General features: G+C 50.7%; 1 protein-coding gene and 1 long non-coding RNA gene across 4 annotated transcripts in view; one reads left to right on the top strand and one right to left on the bottom strand.

Annotated features, from left to right (window-relative positions):
• The window catches only part of LOC139047577 (uncharacterized), a 216,372-nt gene that overhangs the window by 72,405 nt on the left and 125,461 nt on the right, over positions 1-18,506 (bottom strand). The gene's annotated exons all lie outside the window — the stretch shown is intronic.
• Positions 1-18,506, top strand: part of LOC139047578 (uncharacterized) — a 120,930-nt gene that overhangs the window by 4,044 nt on the left and 98,380 nt on the right. The gene's annotated exons all lie outside the window — the stretch shown is intronic.

The raw sequence follows: 18,506 nt of genomic DNA, 5'->3' as shown, positions 1-18,506 counted from the left end.
GCTTGAAGCAGCTTTGCTGCAAATTGTTACGATTCCTCAAGGTTGCCCTCGTCTGCTGTCATTTTGTTGAGGAATCGCAAAAGAATTGCTAAGTCTAAAGTATGCAGTGTCTTTCTTGACATTGCCAAGTGTTCATTGTTCTATTGATGGAACGGTGTTGCAAGGTACATGCTCAAGCCTTCACCATTTCTGAATTACATATGTGATGTCTGTGGTAAATCAAGCTATCAATTTGCCATAACAAATAAAATTGGGGTCTTGCAATAATGCAAGGCCGTTGTAGCTGCGCTATTGCAGTGCCGCAATTACCTAATTCCGGGTACAACTTGGCCTTAAATACTTACTGTATTCGATGCTTTGAATTCCAAGTGGTACCTACTTTGCAGATTTTGAGGAGGCTGCCGTCATAAACTAATCGCCTAACATTCAAGACAACAGCTCCCTGAAACCTTGCAATATAGGCGTCATTTACAGTGGTTGGTGATTTCTACGTGCAATTCCTTCCGTTAGATTTGAAGTATCTCTTCAAGGAAAACAGAGAAGAGAATTTCACTGGAGACCTGTCAATATTACAACAATGTTAATAAGGTGGAATGCTTGAAAAGTGTGCGCTGGGCCTGTTAGTGTGGTGCGTATTGTCAAGCTTTATTGCAGTGTTGCCAATTCATATGGAAAAACCAAAATATTCGTTAAGAAAACCTTGATTCAATTCATCTGCGCTTGCCACATGCCTGCTCTTCTTGCACTAAGACCTGCTGAAGGAATTTGCTCCCGAGCGAGGAGCCCACACAACTTTTAGGGCCTTCGGTGCACTGAAAAGCCAAAGTTAAATTTGAAATTCAGGGAAGATTGGATCTGTTTCGCATCGTAGTTTTATCAGCAGTGTAAATTCGGAAACATTAGCTCACTAACAGAATTAACAAGAATGGAGGCAGCGCGTACAAGCAAACATGAACACACAATACTCGATGAGAGCAGACAGTCACTGTCAAAACGCCAGTGTAAGCAAGCACGGCAGCAGCAGCCAGCGAAGTGACCGTGTGGTCTATCGCTCCAACGCAATAGCGGCGACACCACGGTGCGCACAGAGGTATGAGCAGTCCGCAGCTCTCTTTCGAGATACGGCGCGCGCAACCGCATGCGGCCGTTCAAACGGCGTTCTGGTGGCAGAGTCGAAGTCGCCCCCAACCTTTCCCTTCCACCCTGCCTTTCCACACTCCTCCATATATGGCACGGAAGATTGAGCCGCGGTCGTGATTTGCCCTTGCGTCCAACGGACTTTCTACAAGTCGAAGATGGCTTTCAAGACACAGCGGCCCTAGCACGGAGCACCGCGTTGAGTAAAACACCTCCGCTCCCCCCCCCCCCCACACCCTCCCTTCGTGCCCGGTAGACCTCGTCCCCATCGCCGATGGCTTTCAAGAGAGAGCGCTCCAGGCGCCTGGAGAAGCGCCATCGCTTCCCCTATCCCCCACTCAGCATTACGTTTTATGGAAGGCGGGGCGCTTCCTCACTTCAGTGAGCTAGATTCAGCCGCGGTCGCCAGCTCAACCTGCCGGGCTTTCGCTCGCGCATCCAGCATACGGCGAGCGGAGAGCGGCGACGATTTCATCGCCACCCGCCATGGTTGCTCAGTGGCTATGGTGTTGGGCGGCTGAGCACGAGGTCGCGGGATTGAATCCCGGCCACGGCGGCCGCATTTCGATGGGGTCGAAATGCGAAAACACCCTTGTACTTAGATTTAGGCGCACGTTAAAGAACCCCAGGTCATCAAAATTTCCGGAGTCCTCCACTGCGGCGTGCCTCATAATCAGAAAGTGGGTTTGGCACGAAAAACCCCATAATTTAAAACTTTCATCAACCTTGGTCTTTATACCGAAACTCATAGTGACGCCAACGGCGACGGCAGAAATGCGCTTGGGGAGTCCGTATAATTCCTATCGCAATATAACCTACGCCCTGTTTGCGCTACGTTGCATACCTTTTTGCATCCTTTTGTATGCCCCGTGGTTTGTGTCTTCTAAGGGTGCGCGAAAATAAAACTTGAATGCCTCCCGATCACCTTCTGTACTCAAGAAAATGAAACATTCAAATTCATTCAAATACGTTCACGTCTAGTTCCTTGGTGTACTTGATGTACATAAATCTGTATTTTTGCAGTTAAAATAGCACTAAAAGTTTGTCTAGTGTCATTAAGAATGTACTCAAAAATTCAGACAAGTGGAAGCAAAGTTTTCACTTATGTATGCTCAACTTGTCCCACTCGTATGGGAAACAGCGTTAGCAGAGGCACTAATCCGGACTTGATATTCGCAAAACGAATTCCACAAGCACTCTGGATCAACACACAAGACAACTCGGGCTGCGACCACTATTTAATCCAAACAACAGTCCGAGTGGGCCCGCGATTGCTTAAGGGCCGTCAACTCCGCAGAACGAACTGGGACGCTTTACTGCATGCCAGAGCCCTCACCTCTTTCACGGGTACTCAACCCACTTCCGAAGATTGGGTCGCATCCTTGCTGCAAGATGCGAGCGTAGCCACTAAACTGGTGCCTGAGGAAGCCAATCTGCAAGAGGTAGATAGCAATTTACTGCATATGTGAGAAGCCCTCGCCAGTCTGCAACGCAGATACAAACACAGCAAGCTCACCTGAACGCTCAGGAAACGTATTAGTACTCTCACCCTTCACCTCGAAGACTACGCACAACTTACTCGTCAAAATTGGCACAGCACATTGGACAGCATGGAGCGGCATCCAAACCTGCTCAAAACGTGGAATATCCTCCGTTGCCACCTCGATCCGGCCAGCAGCAAGGACATACAACAGCACAACTTGCAAAAAAATATTTACACCAATCCGTGCACAGATGCACAAGTTCTGCAAGAGCGGATAGACCGATACATAGCACCTGAACCTACTACACCCGCTCCAGCATACACAGGCACCGCTAACGACCACCTGGATGCGCCCATACAAGCAGCAAAAGTACGTGAAAACATCTTCGCACTCCACCCTTACTCGGCCCCGGGACCTAATGGCATTACTAATAAAATGCTTCGCAACCTAGATGAGGATTCTATACTAGCCCTCACAGCTTATTTTAACGCATAATGGGAAACTGGAAACCACCCCTCACAATGGAAAGAAGCCAAAATTCTTATGATTCCCAAACCCGGGAAGCGCCTCCTGCTCGAAAACGTCCGCCCTATCTCCCTCTCTTCATGTGTCGGAAAGGTCCTCGAACACGTCATCCTCACACGCTTACACAGACATATGAACGAAAACGACCTCTTCCCCAGTACCATGGTTGGCTTCCGCCCGAAACTTTCTGCTCAAGATATCGTGATTCAGCTCAAGCACCAAATTATGGATGGCGACAAAAGCTCCAGGCTGGACAGCAGGGCCAGCTTGGGGCTAGACCTAACCAAGGGCTTCGATAACGTCACGCATAAGGCCATACTGAACCAACTGGCACAACTCCGGGTTGGACATCAAACATATAACTGCGTGAAGGATTTTCTTACAGGTCGCACGGCCACCATTACCATCGGAGGGTTGCAGTCGCCAATTATTCATTTCGGCAGCAAAGGCACGCCGCAAGGATCGGTTCTATCCCCTTTTCTGTTTAACGTGACCTTGCTCGGACTACCGTCTGCATTAGCTAGCATCTCGAACCTGAAGCATAGCCGCTATGCAGACGACATCACAATGTGGGTCACCGGGGGCAGCGACGGGGACATCCAAGACACGTTGCAACAAGCCATCAACGAGGTCGTTGCATACGTAGAACCGCGCGGCCTGGCGTGCTCCCCACAGGAATCGGAGCTCCTTCTGTACAAGCCTAACTGGGGAGTTCGATGTCCAGACCCTCACCCGCCCGAAATAGAACTCCACGTGCACCAGCAAGGCATACCTACTGTACCTAGCATTCGTACCCTTGGGCTACGCATCCAACAAAACGGCAGAAACACGGAGATACTCAAGCAATTAGATAATCATGCACACCAAACCATTCGCCTCAATGCACGCATCGGAAATCGACATCACGGCATGAATGGAAGCAGCCTTATACGCCTGGTAACCGCCTACGCCCTGAGCAGGCTCACCTATGTCGCCCCGTACCTTAGCCTCAATGCAACTGAGAAGCTCAAACTAAATGCCATGATCAAGAGGGCCTATAAACAAGCCCTACATCTTCCCAACACCACCTCTAACGAGAAACTGGACGGCCTCGGCATTCATAACACCATAGACGAGCATATTGAAGCGCAGCGCATTAGCCAAAACGAACGACTCGCCATTTCCACCACGGCATAACCTACACCACCAAATTAGAACCAAAAGTACCCATCCCTCCAAACATTCGTGCTCAGCTAGTTATCCCGCCCATACCTCGCAATATGCACCCTGAACACAATCCGGAGTGAAGTGCAGGACGAGCTAAAGAACTACAAAAGCGCTACGACCAAGCCGCTGACGTAACCTACGTGGACGCAGCAGAATAGCCCAACCAAAACACCATGGTGGTTGTCGCAGTCGGGATTCGCAGTACCGCCTCACCGTGGCGGCCTCAATATTCCCCACGCAACCCGAAGCAGGAGAACAAACGGCCATCGCTTTGGCCTAGCGGCTACCAATCCACACTGCATTATCAGCGATTCAAAAACGGCCATTCTTAACTACACAAGAGGACTGACCGCACCCCAAGCGCAGAAGATTCTCTCTAGCACTCCGCCCTCAAAGCAACGCTGCGTGCAGATCATTTGGGCCCCCGGTCACTCGGGTCTGGCTGGAAACGAAGCCACCCACGATGCCACCCGAGCTCGCACACCGGGCGCATCATCGTTCTCCTGCGTCTTCCGATCCCGACCAGCCCTCTGTTCTGCATCGCGGTCCCGCGTGGGACCGAATGGTCACGTTCAGAGAAATTCTCCTGCACTACCGCAGAGAGCAGTTACGCTACCCCGCAGCACACAAAATTCTGAATAAGTCTCAATCCGCCACTTAGCGACTCCTTCAGACACGAACTTTTCCGAACCCCGTGCTTTACAACCGCATGTACCCCGATGCATACTCCCCACTCTACAAAGCGTGCTAGGCCCGCGCTGACCTCGATCATATTATCTGGCAATGCCCCAAAACCTCACCCACCAACACCCCCCGCACTAACACACGCATCATAACTACGGCCGAGCAGTGGGAGATATTGCTGCTCAGCTTGGACCCAGAAGAGCAGCTCTGGGCTGTCCGGATGGCCGAAGACCCCGCCAGAAAGGAAGGACTGGCCGCAGTCTGAGGAAGGGGGGAACTGGGGGTTAGTCTCCCGGCGCCGGCCACCTCTGAACCCCATCAAAGACATAATGGTTTTATCTCTCTCTCTCTCTCATCAGATGCAAGACGTAGACCCTTTGTATCCTAGCAGCAACATCTTTCCACAAAGAAGTGCTGTACCGGAACCTCTGTACAGTACCTGAGGCAGCAGCGTTTTATTTAGCCTTAGTCATTGCCTATTAGAAAGGTCTCGTTGATTACGCTATCTAAAGAGCTGAAAGTTTTATGTTTAGTATGCCAGCATAGAGATACTGAACTCAGCTACACTACTCTGTACACCAGTGAGATGACTTTTACTGTGCAGAATTATGTCCCGTCACACTTGGTGACTGCATTTGGTGCAGTGAGTTATAGGCTTATTTTCACTTGGGCCTTTCGATCAAGCGAGATCCCCTCTTCTAGAGTCAACATCGTGGAAAGCCACCACTAAACCGATACACCTTCATTTACATCAATAATCCCATCTGTTAGGCCGCTCATCTCTCGAACACGCAGAATGGACGGCGGAGGGCTGCATGATTGTTTTGTATATACTTTTGAAGTGCCGCGAGTTGCCCGTGCGTTTTGTGAATAGGGAAGCGTCTAACCCCCCAGCGCCTCAGGCGGCAATCGTTTCTGTGGTTGAGGGGTCGGACGGCCCGCGTGGTGTTGGGTGACGAGCCGAGGCGCGCGCCGCCGCGGGGGGCGCGGTGCAGAGGCGCAAAACGGACTCGGAGAAAATGCTTTTACTCGGGCTTTGTTGACATTCCGCCGATGGTCATAATAGGGCCAAGCGGACAAAGCTCGAGCGGACAAAGGTTGTATACGCGACGTTGTGGCGCCGGCTCTTGAGTCCCCTGCCAATTAGAGACGCAGCTGCTAGCAATGTTGACCACGTCTGGCGCGTACGGAGCGGGGGGTTCACCCCCCTACGCATTCGGACGGCAGCCACGTGCATCTTGTTTTGAGCGCTGGGGAGAGCCCGCTTTGTGTCGTGTTACAACATGCAGTGCGCGCCGTAGAGAGGGGCGCGGCGTCGTTTGAAGAGCACCCGAGTCCGGATGCCGCCAGCGGTAATTAGTTTTCTACCAGGAAAAACCTTGAGGGGGACTACGGTACGCGGTGTTGGGACACCAGCGCCCGAGCCCCCCTTGCTGGCTAGAAACGCCGCTGAGGTGCGAGATGGCCTCAATAAATCATGCATGCCTGGCGTGTTTGACGAGGCCGTCACTGACCACGTGGAAATAGGAGGGGGAGAGGAAGATGTGGGAAGAGGGAAAACAGGGTGGTTTTCCAATAGATTCACTTATGAGAGTAAGCCCATCCCTTTGGGTTGTGGCTTAAGAAACTGTCAACTCTCATTGGCAATTGCTTCCGTGGGATGGGCTAACGACCCTACCGCCCTTTTTCTTTGTCTCTTTCCCCTATAACAACCGAGACGAGGTGCTTGTTCCTCAGTCTAGGCTGTAATCACTAAACCTGATAGAACAGTAAGACTCCGTACGATGCAACGCTAGTCTGGGCCGTAACCACTTAGTGGTAGAACAGTGAGACTCGGTTGGTCGTATGTAGTGACAGTTGTCCTAGGCTCTAACTTAAGAGAAAGTAGAAGAGTAAGGCGCTGTTTACTTGTGTGTTTTGTATCAGTGTTCTTTTGCTCACTGTGTATTTGACTGTGTAAATATTTCCGTTGCAATATATCTTCAAGTTTTGTTACCTCCAACCTGCCTCCTGCTTCATCAACGCCGATAAACACCTTGAAGAGACTTTGGTCGACTTCAGGGAGAAAAGAACAAATCATCACAAACAAACTTAACTGGCGCAGTCGACAGGATCGGCGAGCTCTACAACATCGAATCCTGGACCAGTGGTGAAGGGATCAAGTCATCCAACGAGCACCTCCTGCACCTTTGAGAAGATCCCACAGCAGTCAAGCCCGGCACCGTGGAGGAGATCCGAAAACGACAGTGCATTCAGCAAAGGGTGAGCAGGATTTCTTGCGTCTTTCTCAAGTTGGCATGGCAGTTGATGTGTAGAGCAAATGGTGAGGACACGCAGGGGCGCAGAGACAATGGAGTCTAATGGAGTTGAGGGTGCGACGGTGGCGGAAATGGATCGGAATCGAGAGTTATCAAATGACGATAGGCTAAATTCCGATAGGTCAAATGAAATGAGAGAACCCAGTCAGAGCCAGGAATTTTCGCAGCAGGCATCTCAGCCTTTGCAAATTCCGAATGATACAAGAACGCTTGAGCTTGAAATTCAAAGGCTCAATGCTCAGACTACCTGTATACAGCTTCAGATTGAGTACGAAAGGCTGTTGCAGGCAAGGACGAATGCTGAACGTCTCAATGGCGCGTCGTCCAGCGCTGAGTCGGAGCGGGGCGATCGGAGGCGAATGGGCTTCGACTCCGTCGCGCAATGCGCAAAAGTGCTGAAAGGGTTTCGCCTGCCGTGTGACGCGGATGTACCCTTATGGTTTGAGGAGGTAGAAAGACTTTTTGCTACTTACGGGGTACCGTATGAGAGTCGTGTGCATTTAGTCATGCCAGCTCTAACTGAGCGCGTTCGCTACCTACTGCGTAACCTCAACCAGGAAGAGAGTACAGATTACGAGTCAGTTAAACAGGCAGTGTTGATGGAACTGAAGCTTTCTCCGGCGGAGTATCTGCAAAGGTTTGAGAGAGCAGTGAAGCGGAAGGAGGAAACGTGGTCACAGTTCGCGTCGCGAGTGAAAACGTATTTTTCCTACTACCTTCAAGTAAGAGGAGCCGACACTGTAGAAGTGATGGCAGAACTCATGGTAGCGGATCGTATAAAAGCGGGCCTTAGTATAGAGGGTCTTGAATACGTGATGCTACGAGAAGGCGAGGGATGGCTTAAGCCACCTGAGATTGCCAAAGTACTACAAACTTTGGAACAAGCCAAAGGCAAAGGATACGCCTCAAAGTCATCAGTGGCAGAGATGGGGCAAAGGCAGACACGCGTAGGGAAAAGCGCCCTCAGGTGCCACGTATGTCACAGCTCAGGCCATTTCGCTAAGGATTGCCCGATGTCTAGTGACAAGGAAAATCAGCCAAAGAAGGCTATCGAGCCAAGGCAGAGGGCACAAAGGGTGTCGATAGCCCACGAGACGGGAAGTGAGATACCGAATGGAGTCCTCACTGCAAAGGTAGAGGCCTTGAAACACAAAGGCGAAGGCATGACTAACCTGCAGTTGATCCCTATCTCATGCGGAAACGTATCCACAGATGCGATTCTAGATACGGGAAGTGAAATAACTGTCATACGCGAGAGTCTCCTTCCGAAAAGTATCGTGGAGCCATCAGGCACAATAAGATTGGTGTCTGCATTTGGTAAAACTATCGAGGCAAAGCTAGCAACGCTGCCGGTAAAGTTAAATAGCCCGCAAATGGCGGCGGAGCCCCAGAACATTGACCTACTCTGCGCGTTGACTAATGAGCTCGTCGAGGGCACAGATTGTTTGTTGACCAAGGAAGATTGGGAACATTTATTCAGGGCCAGCAGCTCTCTGGAATCCATTGTAGCACCGGCCGAGCCTGCTCAGAGGATAGAGCGATCAAATGAGAAAGCCGAGGCAGTAGCCTGCAATGTTACTTTGGAGGAGCAAGGTGTTTCTGGAGAAGTTGAGCTAATTGATGAAGAGAGGGATGCGTCAATAAGCCAGAGAGAAGAGTTCCGCAGATGGCAGCTAGCTGACGCTACCTTAAAGAAAGGTTGGGAAGATGCTCGGAGTGGGAAATCCGGCATGTTCGTCTCTGATGGACTCTTACACCACTGGGACTCAATAGTAGGCACCCGAGTGAGACAACTAGTTGTTCCCAAAGACAAGCGCAGTGAGGTGATGCGTTTAGCTCATGAGTCACTATGCGGAGGGCACCTAGGGCCAAGGAAAACTAAAGTGCGTATTAGGTGTAATTTTTTTTGGCCTGGTATGGAGAAGGAGGTATTAGAGCATTGTCGTTCATGCCATGATTGTCAAATTCGCTCTGACAGGCGTCGCACGGACAGAGTACCTATAACTCCTCCCACTAGGCCAAATCACCCTTTTCAAATTGTCAATGCAGACATCATTGGACCCTTAGACAGACCGTCAGCGAAAGGTCACAGGTACGCGCTATGCTTGGTGAACATTTGCACAGGGTGGCCAGAGATTGTCCCACTGCGCTCTTTGACAGCTAAGGCGACTTGCGACGCGTTGATTGAAATTTTCAGTCGCACTGGCGTTCCGGAAATGATCTGTTCCGACCAGTGCACTAATTTCAAATCACAGCTCACACAGTCGATGCTCGAGAAATTACGTTGCGCACCAAGATTCTCAACCCCAGAACACGAAGAGAAAATAGCTGCAATTAAGAATGTGGCGACACCACGCACTAAAAAGGAGCTACGCAGCCTGCTAGGACTGTGCGGCTACTATCGCGAGTGCGTCCGAGAATGTGCAGAGGTGGCGAGCCCGCTCATGCGGTTAACAAAGAAAGGGGTACCCAATAGCATACCCTGGTCAGAGGAAGCTCAGACGGCGTTTGAGACACTGAAACAGTCCCTGTGCCAGGCCGTGGCGCTCAGCACTCCGGACCCATCTGAGCCCTACTGGCTTTTTACAGACGCATCAGCTACGGCGGCGGGTGCTTGTTTGGCGCAAATGACAGCTGAGGGAAAGGAGAGGCCTATTGCCTTTGCCAGCCACCGCTTCACGCCGACTCAGACGCGATGGTCGACAATTGAGAGGGAAGCGTTTGCTATTATATGGGCCTTAAAGAAGTTTGACTACTGGCTTTTTGGTGCCGAGATAAACGTTGTTTCCGACCACAATCCAGTGTCGTACCTTACAACTTCGACTCCACACGGGGCAAAATTGACAAGATGGGCGCTGGCTTTACAGCGATATCACGTGTCAGTGCGACATCGGAAGGGTGTCAGTAATGGTAACGCGGATGCTTTGTCCAGGCTTCACAACAGCTCATGGAAGCCAGCGTAATACTATAGTGCCATGCCAACTGGATGGGCGTGAATGTTCCTGCTCACTTGGCGCTGTATATTGCGGACTTTGTGAGTGCCGATTCAAGACCCAGAGACACTAGAGTGCTCTTACAGTTTGGAACTGCAATCGTGTGCTTGATAGTTTGATGACATGTATTGTGTATTTCTTTTTACTCTCTTCTTGCTTTGTTATATGAAAGTGTTTGTTGCTGTGATGTAATTAGGCTAGGGTGTGGTTAGAATGTTCATTACGTAATCGCGGCAGTGATTTATCGTATCACTGAGCGAAAATCAGCCCAGTATACTCTTTAGGGGGAACGTGTTAGGCCGCTCATCTCTCGAACACGCAGAATGGACGGCGGAGGGCTGCATGATTGTTTTGTATATACTTTTGAAGTGCCGCGAGTTGCCCGTGCGTTTTGTGAATAGGGAAGCGTCTAACCCCCCAGCGCCTCAGGCGGCAATCGTTTCTGTGGTTGAGGGGTCGGACGGCCCGCGTGGTGTTGGGTGACGAGCCGAGGCGCGCGCCGCCGCGGGGGGCGCGGTGCAGAGGCGCAAAACGGACTCGGAGAAAATGCTTTTACTCGGGCTTTGTTGACATTCCGCCGATGGTCATAATAGGGCCAAGCGGACAAAGCTCGAGCGGACAAAGGTTGTATACGCGACGTTGTGGCGCCGGCTCTTGAGTCCCCTGCCAATTAGAGACGCAGCTGCTAGCAATGTTGACCACGTCTGGCGCGTACGGAGCGGGGGGTTCACCCCCCTACGCATTCGGACGGCAGCCACGTGCATCTTGTTTTGAGCGCTGGGGAGAGCCCGCTTTGTGTCGTGTTACAACATGCAGTGCGCGCCGTAGAGAGGGGCGCGGCGTCGTTTGAAGAGCACCCGAGTCCGGATGCCGCCAGCGGTAATTAGTTTTCTACCAGGAAAAACCTTGAGGGGGACTACGGTACGCGGTGTTGGGACACCAGCGCCCGAGCCCCCCTTGCTGGCTAGAAACGCCGCTGAGGTGCGAGATGGCCTCAATAAATCATGCATGCCTGGCGTGTTTGACGAGGCCGTCACTGACCACGTGGAAATAGGAGGGGGAGAGGAAGATGTGGGAAGAGGGAAAACAGGGTGGTTTTCCAATAGATTCACTTATGAGAGTAAGCCCATCCCTTTGGGTTGTGGCTTAAGAAACTGTCAACTCTCATTGGCAATTGCTTCCGTGGGATGGGCTAACGACCCTACCGCCCTTTTTCTTTGTCTCTTTCCCCTATAACAACCGAGACGAGGTGCTTGTTCCTCAGTCTAGGCTGTAATCACTAAACCTGATAGAACAGTAAGACTCCGTACGATGCAACGCTAGTCTGGGCCGTAACCACTTAGTGGTAGAACAGTGAGACTCGGTTGGTCGTATGTAGTGACAGTTGTCCTAGGCTCTAACTTAAGAGAAAGTAGAAGAGTAAGGCGCTGTTTACTTGTGTGTTTTGTATCAGTGTTCTTTTGCTCACTGTGTATTTGACTGTGTAAATATTTCCGTTGCAATATATCTTCAAGTTTTGTTACCTCCAACCTGCCTCCTGCTTCATCAACGCCGATAAACACCTTGAAGAGACTTTGGTCGACTTCAGGGAGAAAAGAACAATCATCACAAAACTTAACTCCATCTCTTCAGCTACACCAATAATCCCACAGCTACAACCATCACATCTACTTGGGTGGCTGGCAGAGGCAGAGGAAGATGTTGCGCTTATGAAAACGTCATTTATGACTTGAAATGTTAATGACTAAAGCTTCGTAAGCATATCTGCCACAATCATACAATAGCACAAGTGGGAAATGGTGCCGCACGCGGTTGTATATGCAGGATGGTCAGCGGTTGGGGCACTGTTCAGTTCTTTGACAACAGTAGCATGGAATTGCTTGGGGAGAATAAGCAGAAGCTCCGGCCATCGGAAGTGGTTTTGTGACGGTAATGAATATCGTCGTGAAGCTCAAAGAGACGGAGCGATGGGGTGGGCGGACGATAATGGAAGCAGCCGATTATCGACTGTAGCGTGTCGTCGCTTTTCTATTCAGTGCCGATGTTGTCTAGATCTGAAATAACCACGACGAAGTCACCGTGTTATGCTCGGTGGTGTAAGGAGTGTCGACAGGGTAGCGTGATAAACAGACAGTATGGTGGTGCATCCGACCCAACTTGTACAGAACATCAAATGTGTACTCCTGGAGCTGTAATGTCCAATGACGAAGCCTTCCGTAGCATCCTTTTCTGACGAGAGCGAGCCAAGGGCGTCGTGGTTAGTGATGACAGAAAACGTGACAGACATGTAGGGGTGGAGTTTATTTATTTATTTATTTATTTATTTATTCATTTATTCATTTATTTATGTATTTAATCGTATGCCTTCCGGGCCGAAAGTGCATTACAGATTGAGGAACGAAAGAATGGAAGTGTTGGGGGTTAGTGCCACAACGAGGAACAAACACTTTATACCGATGGGCATTAAGATATGATATGAATGATGGGAGGGAAAGTAATCCTTGCTTGAGGCGATGGTTATGGTTGTAAACCTTATAAATGAAGGAGAGACTTGTTATATTCCTGGGTAAGGAAAGGGACGTAGCCATAACGCTGTTTTCATAGGTGAAACACTGGGAAGACGGAAGTAGTTGGAAAAAAAGAAGCGTGCGCTATAATTCTTTACAGCTTCAAGGTGACTAATAGGACTTTCAGTAAATCTATCCCACACGGCTGACGCATATTCTAGTATGGAAGGAACAAACGTTTTATAAAGACGGAGTTTGAGCGAAGGTCTTCAATTCGCAGTATAGGAAGCGCCTTCCTGCATGCCTCATTTTTGACCGTCCTGGGCGAAATCAATGAGAGCGAGTTACTTCCCATGCGGCAGTGAAGGCATTGTACTGTCGCTATGCTTTGAGTTGCTCCGTCCACAGACGGTACGATGTGCACGGTTTCTCATATGACTGACTGACTGACTGACTGACTGACTGACTGACTGACTGACTGACTGACTGACTGACTGACTGACTGACTGACTGACTGACTGACTGACTGACTGACTGACTGACTGACTGACTGACTGACTGACTGACTGACTGACTGACGGACTGACTGACTGACTGACTGACTGACTGACTGACTGACTGACTGACTGACTGACTGACTGACTGACTGACTGACTGACTGACTGACTGACTGACTGAGTGAGTGAGTGAGTGAGTGAGTGAGTGAGTGAGTGAGTGAGTGAGTGAGTGAGTGAGTGAGTGAGTGAGTGAGTGAGTGAGTGAGTGAGTGAGTGAGTGAGTGAGTGAGTGAGTGAGTGAGTGAGTGAGTGAGTGAGTGCATGTGTGCGTGCGTGTGTATGTGCCTGTGTTACCGACAACGGTGAACAAAGAACGGTGAACAAAGTTACCGAGAACGGTGATGTGGCGTCAAGCGAAATTACACTTAGAGCAGTTAAGTTGCAGGCCAGCACGGTGGACTACGTCGATAATGGCCGATAGGTGGGACATGCGGTTCCGAGAAGTAAGTGAAAAGACGATCACATCCTCTAGATAGCACAGGCAAGTAGATAATTTATAACCCATAAGAGAGAATCCGTCATCTGATCGATGGTTGCAGGAGCATTACAGTGTCGTTAGTCAACAGAAAAGCGCCAAGTGCCGTCTTTCTTTTTGACTAGCACCACAGGGGACGTCGAAGGAGCGGAAGCAGGTTCTATAACGCCTTTTTGAGCATTTTGTCAACTGCGCTTTGGATCACAAGATGTTCGGCAAGGGAAACCGTTAGGGAGGGTGGCCGATAGGGCTAGCGTCCCCTGCCTTGATTCAATGCTAGAGAACATGCGTTTGGCTAAGGATAGTCGAAGTTGAAAATGCCTTGGCATAACACCAGGAGACGGCGAAGCTCGGTAGCTTGAGCAGTAGAAAGATCAGTGGGGTTCATTCCTACAAAGGCTTCGCGCTCCAAATTTGCGGTGCCGATGAAGGATGAACAGGAGGGACCGCTAGGATCCAACGCTCAAATTGCCGTCTTCGGCCACAGTGATGGCGGCTAGCGACATGCCTGGCGGAATTAGTTGCAGAGAGACACTGAACTTTAAAATGTGAATGGGGATGCAACTTCGGGATATTATATCGCAGATGCATTCTTCGTCGACACCGCCAAATATGGCAGCGAAGACAGATTTGCAATCTCGGTCGTTGACGTGCGCGGAACACTTATCAGCGCCATGTCAATCTACACAAAACACACGAATGAGGCGTAAGAAACCGCGATAGCCTTGGCTCTTCAAGCCGCAAAAGGCCCGACGACCGTTTTCTCCGACATGCACACGGTGGTCAGGAGGGCTTTCTCATCCGCTCTAGTTTCTAAACACGCAGCCGGCATTGTCAACAGATCATTTCGTATTACTACGGGATAAGAAACTGGAGGTCATACCATAGCGTGGTTCCCGGCCCACGTGAACGATCTAACTAACCAAGCAGGTTGCAACCCTAACGAGCGGGCCAACTGCCTGGCGCGTGAATTCACGAACCGCGCCCGAGCTAACGGTCTGGCTCTCCCAGTGGTTTGCCCCTTCAAAAATCATTTTACCACCTTTCACGAAATTACGTCGCATCACAGACACAGCAGGAGGAAATTCGCTCCCCCCAGCCCGAAATTGAACAGGGCTCAGGCCGTTACTTTCAGGCTCTTAGAGACCATGTCTTACCTCACCCCCAGAGCGCTTTGTTGGATAGGCCCGAACATCGCGCAGTCGTGCTCCAAATGCGGTTACGGATGCTGCTCCTTCGACCACATGCTCTGGCTGTGCCCGTACAACGCCGGCTCCGCGTTGCAAGTCCAAGTAGGACGCCTTGCTGAAAAGCTCGGTTTTCACGAACCAACTACAGGCCGGCCAGAGTGCTTGCGACGTCGCGGATTGTCACCACTTCCCTGTCCCGTCGTGGACGGAGCCGCCAACTTGATTTGGTTCCCCCCAATCATGTTCCTCAGGACACTCTAATAAACTTCCTGTCACTGTCATGCAACTTCCGCTTACACTGACTAGCGTGCTAGTCACAACGTGTTTGGCGAGCAGCACGTCCGCTACTGGGGAGAGCACAGAGGTGGCTTTGAGTTCATACAGATATATATGACGGCTTGGGGGGCACGTGCACATAGAGAGAGCAGAGATGGGGCGAATGCATGGTAATTCGAACTGCAGGATGCCAGTCGCACATTCAATTATGGCAGAATGGGTGCCTAAAATGTTCATACCAATTATAACATCATAAGGACATTACTCAAGAACGGCAAATAAAACAGCAGCTGGGTGTCGGACGATGGTGATGCGGGTGGGGCACCTGCCAAGGACAGCGAGCATTCCTCCATCGGCCACTCTTACAGCCCGGGATAGAGCGGATGTGTCCACCTTCTTTGTGAGAAGGCGAAGACCAGAGCTCATGGCAGAAATATAAGCCCCTGTGTCGACCAGCGCTGAGATGGTGACGCGATAAACCTAAACCCAGTCGGGAGAGTAATAGCGAGTTTTGGGGCATAGTCGGGGCACAGTCCCCGCCGCCTCGCCGCATGACGCTACCGGGTAAACATGTTTGATTCACTCCGGAAAAGTAGACGATGCAGCGTCCGGAGGTAACGTTGCATCGTCTAGTTTTCCGGAGTGAATGAAGCACGTTTACCCGGTAGCGTCATGCGGCGAGGCGGCGGGGAGCGAGAGGACGGAGCGAAAGCTTGCAAATGCGACCGGTGACCTCTAGACGACGGCGAGTGGCTGGGCCATCTCATGGCAGCGTCAGTATTGTATGCATGTGGCGTAAATAGTCGCTCAAAAGGGCTGAGCTCAAGACGGCGAACATGTGCACTGGGCAGAGTACGTTACGGTAACGTCCTGCGGTTGCTTTAGTAGCGAGGAACGCGTCCCGCTCGGCGGCAGTTAAAGCAGATAGGCTGATTCCATTTAGTTATCCAATCGGCATGGTCCGAAATTGTGAAGACCACAATTGATAAAGAGGGAACAATGTCGGGGCCCCAAGTGTGGACTGACCATGGTGCAAGTAGCGTGAACGCCCCAGATTGGCGAGTTCTTCTCGCGCCATGGCTTGCACGAATGAAACCTGTGGTGCGTTCGAGTCGCAGTGTTATTGTTGGGAAAGAGGCAAGCTGGAACCATCGCTTACAATTCGCGGTGGACAATCCTGACGGTTCGGCCGAAGGTGGGAGGTCAGTCGCTCTACATACGAGCTGTCCCGGCGGTTTTGGGAAGCCGGCCCATGGCCATTCAATACGACGACTTTTGGCCTGCTCGAAGCACTGGCACTCCTCAATGACGGCATCAACCGTAACGCAATTTTTGCACATGAGCACATTGAAAGCGTCGTCCGCTGTCCCTTTCATAACGTAGCTAACCTGGTCAGAAACTGGGTTCTCGCTGTCAACTTTGCGGCACAGTGCCCGCGCATTCTGTACGACAGGTGACTCCGTGTCCATCTGCGCTCAAATTGGCAGCTGTTTCTTCGCAGCGCTTTTTTTAATGATGTCCTCATCGAACACGTCAAAGAGCTTTTGCTACAATGTATCCCAGCTGCCAAGTTGCGCCTCATGATTGTTATACCAAACTTCAGCGCTCCGCTCAGATAAAAGACCAGATTGGCCAGCATGACGGTCAGGTCCCGGTTATTGGGATCGCTCGCCCGTTCTTATTGCGTCAGCCAATCCTCAACTCTGGCGTCACCGGCCCCTTGAATGTTTCAGGGACTGGAGGGTGGGCTAACAAATCATGACCTGCGGCGCAGAAGCAGATTCCGGCCAATCTGCTATGCTGGTCTCACCTCTGTTACGACCACTTCAAACTATGTCGCCTCAGAATAACCCGCAACTCCAGCAATGTGTGACGGGATCTAAAATATATGGAAGTGATGCGCTACTTCTAAACAGAGACTGTATACAAAGATGGTCAAGACGGTTGCACACAGGCAACGTACCTGCGATGGTCGTCTCCTTCCTTAGTCCGAGCAGGTGGCTACTACCAATATGTTTTTTTTTGTTATGTTGATGACATAAATGTTATCACTCAAAGACTTGACAGCCGCCTTCAGTGCCTCGCCACTGTACTTCTGGTTTACCTGGCTGCCGAACTTCAGCTCAACTCGTCGAAATTCCGGTTATCTTGCCGGGACAATAACATGCCCAGGAACATTGTCAACGCTGAAGGTAACTCGACCTGACCCGGAAAAAATTCGCGCTTTGCAAGACTCTCCAGTCCCATGATCCGCTGAGGAAGTTTGAAGCTTCATTCGCCTGTGTTCATATTTCCGTCACTTTGCTTCAGCTTGCAGACACTGCTCGCCCTCTCACCGAGGTTTCATAGAAGGAGGCTGGTTTCTCGTGGGGACAACTGCACGCAGAAGCCTTCTCAACATTGATCAAACTTCCGGCACAGCACAAACTGTTACATGCTCCGTTTCATCAAACTCTTGATGACTTCCCCCTCCTGAATTTTATTTTGACCCTTGCGGCGCTACCGAGGTCGGCACATATCCTAGCAGTCACGGCATTGGCGCTGTTCTTTGCCTGATTCAGCATGGCCATGAGGGCGTTTCGCTTACGCTACCGCATTCTGGCCACGTCCAAGCGCAACTACTTTATAACAAAAAAGGAAAGCCTCGCGGTAGTTTGGGCAATTGCGATATTTCGCCCGTACACAAATATGTCCACCAATTCCGCGTAATTACTCACGACACACTCTCTGCGCTGTCTGTTTTCGCTGAAAGACATTGCAGGGTTCTTGGCAGTGGGGCGTAGCGTGTACAAAAGGATATCTCTGTCGTGTACAAGTCCGCCCGTTTACATAAGGACACTGACTGCTAGCCCCGCGATCCTGTGGACCGTCGGGAAAATGCAGCCGTTGACTATGAAACCTTCACCATTTCAATCTCTAACTTCCTTTACATTGCCTACGAGCAGCGCCATGACCCTATTCGGCATACCATCATGGATCGTTTGGTCTCGGCGACTGCTACTCCTCTCGTTCGCTTATTTTGCATTCTTGCGTCCTCAATGTGCCGAACTACTGTTTGCCTTGCTGTGACACCTTCAATCCTCTGTGTTTCAACAACTCGCCGTCACACCTACTGCTGGGTAGCTCGCCGTTACTCGCATTAAGATAAAGTTCA

This window comes from Dermacentor albipictus, chromosome 7 (assembly GCF_038994185.2).
Source record: "Dermacentor albipictus isolate Rhodes 1998 colony chromosome 7, USDA_Dalb.pri_finalv2, whole genome shotgun sequence".
NCBI lineage: Eukaryota > Metazoa > Arthropoda > Arachnida > Ixodida > Ixodidae > Dermacentor > Dermacentor albipictus.
Note: the sequence above shows the minus strand (reverse complement) of the source record. Positions and strands in the feature narration are given on the sequence as shown.